The 4,693-nt window shown below is 42.1% G+C and overlaps 1 long non-coding RNA gene across 1 annotated transcript; it reads left to right on the top strand.

The window, feature by feature from the left end:
* Positions 1-385: 385 nt before the first annotated feature.
* Positions 386-3,458, top strand: LOC147555293 (uncharacterized). The gene is made up of 3 exons (XR_015235022.1): positions 386-459; positions 1,636-1,675; positions 1,765-3,458. It is a non-coding gene; the product is annotated as an uncharacterized LOC147555293 (long non-coding RNA).
* The last annotated feature ends 1,235 nt before the right edge of the window (positions 3,459-4,693 follow it).

Here is a 4,693-nt window from a genome sequence, read left to right as displayed (position 1 = left end):
GTCTGAAAATAACATTATCTCGATCTTTAAATTCCTCTCCGACTCTCTCTCCGTCTATAACTCTTTCTCTGTTTAAGGGTTACTCTTTCCCTCTGTAACATGAGGGTGAGCAATAGTCTGGTCCTATTGTTCTGATTCTCCGGAGCAAGTCAAAGAGGGGATGGTGTTTGCATATGGTAACACCCATTGTGCCCCTAAGACTTTCTCATATCCCATCTCTAATAGTCTAATGATCAGTAGCACAACGGGCTTATGTTGTGTCTATACCACCTAGCCCATTATGAACTTCTTCAGCAAGGCCCAAAATCACAATGATCAGTCAATGGTCTTCCCAACCTAAACCTAACAATTTCTTCAATAAATACCTTCCTTCTTCCTTGTCTCCCACCTTAACCCAAAACAGTTTCTTCTCAGAACTTCTCCAAAATCTCAAGAAAATAATGGGAAACAGAATATTAGGTATTCCTTAACTACTTTTTCTTCTCTTGTAATTATTTTTTAATTCATGTTTAAATCCCTTTAGGGTTATTTCCCTAATGGCCCCCTACTTTGTGACCAGCTTCTTGCCTGGCCCCCTACTTTACAAGAAATACCCATATGACCCCCTTCCGTTATAACACCGTTACTCTCTCTCTTCCATTTTTTTTCTCTCTCCTCCAGCATGTTTTATCTCTCTGCCACCACGTTAAACCAGCCACATCATCGTCTTCACCGGCAGGGTCGCCGGCCGGCGACCTTCGAACTTTTTTTTTTTCTCTCTCTTCTCTCTCTTTCTCTAAAATTTTTTTTTTTTTTTTTTTTAATTCTCTCACCTCTCTCTCTCTAAACTCCGGCGAAGGGAAACCTTCGCCGGAGCTAGGTCTGTTCATCACGAACAGACCAGATCGTGGTCTGTTCGTGATGAACAAAGGTCTGCTCATCACGGACAGACCCAGATCTGGGTCTGTTCATCACGAACAGACCCAGATCTGGGTCTGTTCCTCACGAACAGACCCTGATCTGGTCTGTTCGTGATGAACAGACCTAGCTCCGGCGAAGGTTTCCCTTCGCCGGAGTTTAGAGAGAGAGAGGTGAGAGAATTTTTTTTTTTAAATTTTTTTTTTTTTTTAGAGAGAGAGAGAAAAAAAAAAAATTTGAAGGTCGCCGGCCGGAAATTTGACCGGCCGGCGACCCTGCCGGTGAAGACGATGATGTGGCTGGTTTAACGAGGTGGCAGAGAGAGAAAACATGTTGGAGGAGAGAGAAAAGAAATGGAAGAGAGAGAGTAACGGTGTTATAACGGAAGGGGGCCATATGGGTATTTCTTGTAAAGTAGGGGGCCAGGCAGGAAGCTGGTCACAAAGTAGGGGGCCATTAGGGAAATAACCCATCCCTTTAACTATTTTTTGTTCTTGAAATGGGTCTTGTATTATTTATGAAGTTGATTACATGGTAGCTTGAACAAAATCTATTCAAGAATCAAGTGCTGCTAAAGGCTAAAACTTAATTTTGTTTATAAGATGTGTATATAGTATGAGATCTACTAAGACCCTTTACCATTCACTACATTATCATAAAGATATTGTTTGATCTTTTCCTTTCTTTATCATCTAAATATTGATTTTTCTCTATGTTTATTGTTCTCTCTTCAAACAGGATTGGCATGGAGAGGTTTTGATGGTACCCTCAACACTATGTATGCCATTTTTTTTTTCTTATACTTCCATAGATAGTACTTCTTATTTTAAGTTTTCATGAAATGTTATTTTTCTTTTCTCCTTGCAGTAATCATTAGCCATAATGACATACTCTCTCAAAACAAGTAAGTCTTAGTTTTAGGTTCTTTCTTTTTATTAGACATTAGTAGTCAAGTAGTGTTGGTTAGACTTGTGCTGAAGGTGGTATATTGATTGCTAGGTAATCGGTCACGTTTATTTTTGACCTTATCTTATTTAAGCTTCTAAAATATAAGATGCCAAACTCTAGTAGTCAAATGTGGATGGTAGAAAATCACACAATTAACAAAAGGTCGATTGGTGGGCCAGTAACAACTTGGGCTTTAGATCTCGAGATGGAAGAAGTTTAGGTTGGACCTGTAGACAGGTAAAAACAAGTTGAACCATGAAGTCTTGAGGACATCGGGATGTTGCCGAGCAAGGCGACTCCGGCAGTTAAGTCAGCAAGCTATAAATGAAGTAAATAAATGGAGTACTGAGGGTATCCCCGTTTTGTTTCGTCGGAGGGTGACTTGGCTCGTAGAGTGGCCGGAACTTCGACTCTACGGGATTGTTTGTCAGGTTCGTTTCCTGAAGCAGGTCGAAAGCTTGACTCGATCAGAGGTTCTACCAGAGATTGAAGGGGGTTAGAGCTTGAGGGTAGAATATCTTCTTTTGTAATGATTTACTAGAATATAATAAGTGCAAGAGAGGAAATAAGTTCAGTAGACTGATTGAGAAGATATTCGAATCGTCTAGAGTTCTAGCTAACCTTCGATGCCTTTTGAATCTGAGTCTCCTTGTATTTATAGGCGACTTATGGACTCATGGAGTTTGTTAGATCCGAAATACTTAGGGTTGAGTGTGACTCTGAACCCTAAGGGAGGCTCGTTCTAGCCGTTGATTTGTCTCCTAGAGTAACTTGACCGCACGATTACGTCGCCTCGACTTGAGATTCTTCGTAGTCTGAGACCGCCTAAAGGTATTTAAGGTGACGTGAGGTTTTCGAGCGACCTTATCAATGGATACTTGGCGACATCTCCGGAGTTGAGGTTGACTCAGTAACTCGCAGCCTCAGTTGAGGCCGCCCAAGGGTGCATGTAGTATTATTACTTTTGATGGGTTATTATTCATGTAGATGGGCGTTCACAAGGGCTTAAAGCCGTTTAGACTTCTAATGGGGTGAATCCTACGTTGAAGAGTGTCCAACCAGTAGGCGAGTGGGTTGGGCCCAAGTAATATTCATTCGAATTAGGTTGGGCCTAGGTGACGTTTAAGCGAAGTGGGCTTAGTACGATTTTTGCCCACTACAATTTATCCCCCACTCTCTAAGTTAGTGAGTTGCTCACTTAGAGAGTACGTTGGTAGCATCGAGGAGGTGTCTAGATTTAGTGTCATACTGGTACCACAGTTTGTCTAAACTCCAACCTTTACTATGTCGACTTAGAAATCTTGACAGTTCGCCGAATAATTCGAAACCACTATTTGGATATCTTTATTCTTCGCGTTCTTCTTATGTTTTTCAGATTTTCTTCCTTTGCATGTTCTTAGCTAGATTTTGATGCTCGAATCTTTATGAAGTAATATATTTGTTGAAATCCATTTTTTGCTATTTATAGAATTTTGGCCTTGAATTTTACCTAAAGTAGTCTAGGTGGACTAAGTGTCGGCTCGCTCCATTCGAGTGGAATGGAGGTGTTAAGGTAGCTTTAGATGTCTAACCATTTCGAGTTTAGCGGAATGATCATACCTGAAATGATCATACCCCCCACAACTATAACCAGGAATCTCTATGACGCGCAATAAAGTCTAGATGCACTTGGTGTTGGCTCGTCCTATTTTTGCAGAATGCGCGAATTTTTGCAAGTATTTGTTAGACTTATTGTTCCGCCCCAACTAGAGATTTGTAGGTCTTGACATTTGATGGGACCCAATAGCTCAACCTTTTATGTCCATGACTTGTAAGATGAAGGATCCGAGTATGTGTCTCCCTGATGATCACGACGAGGATGTCTCGGGCTCGAGTAGTGCCGAGGCAGAGGGCACGCCAGAGGGGTGTTGTTCTTCGATACTTGATGATGAATATGTGAGTGTATTGCGGTACAAGTATGATATTCTACCCTAGGTCGACATTAAGGCAGTTGGCCCTAACGAGCTTGTCAGCTGGTGCAGTCCTCCGGGTTGGACGGCTATCTATGAGCATTGCTTTTGTTCGGGCCTTAGGTATCCCACGCCTCCTCTAGTTTGCAGTGTGCTGGCTTGGTACAAGATAACCCCTTCTCAACTTATGTCGAACACTTGGAGGTTGTAACACGGCAGCAACTGGATGGTGTCGCCCTAGTGAGTTATTAATGTATTGCTTATTTTAGTTTTGTAAAGTAAAGAGTTTTGTTACCTAAATATCTCACACTTAGGTGTGAAGAAGGGCAACTACCACGGTCTTTTGAGGAAACCGAGTCTAGACTCGAGGCCTTCACTTTTTTAGAAGAAAAGATGATAGATTGGGAGACCCTTCTTTGCCTGACGAACCTTCGACACCAACTTATCGCTAGCCCCCCTTTCCATCGTCCCAATAGGTATATCACTCGCTCAAACTGTCGAGTTATAGTTGTATTATATTTCACTTACTTTTTGTCGGTTTGACTTGTACAGCTGACAATATGCCTCCACGGGGCATTCTTCCACCATCAGGCAAAGAAGCTTCAACCCACTTCATCCCGGTTAGTCGGTCCTTCCACTACCTCAGTGGAGCTTGCTCCCTCAGTTAAGCATGCTCTCTCGGAGACGACCTTTATGTAGATTTAGGTTGGTAATACTCGTTTTCAAGTGTCCGAGGATGCATCAGTATTCAAAGACCCTTCTTTCCTGGAAGGATTGTTCGATTTCTACTACTTAGACGGTGATGTGGACTTCCTTGGTGAGTTGGGTGCTGAGGAGGCGATCAGGCGCCAGGTCAGCTTTTGTACCTTTCGAACTTTTATTTCATTATTTGATCCAGT

Source organism: Eschscholzia californica, unplaced genomic scaffold (assembly GCF_041429995.1).
Source record: "Eschscholzia californica isolate CP2 unplaced genomic scaffold, dmEscCali1.0.p SCAF_2, whole genome shotgun sequence".
NCBI classification, from domain to species: Eukaryota; Viridiplantae; Streptophyta; class Magnoliopsida; order Ranunculales; family Papaveraceae; genus Eschscholzia; species Eschscholzia californica.
Note: the sequence above shows the minus strand (reverse complement) of the source record. Positions and strands in the feature narration are given on the sequence as shown.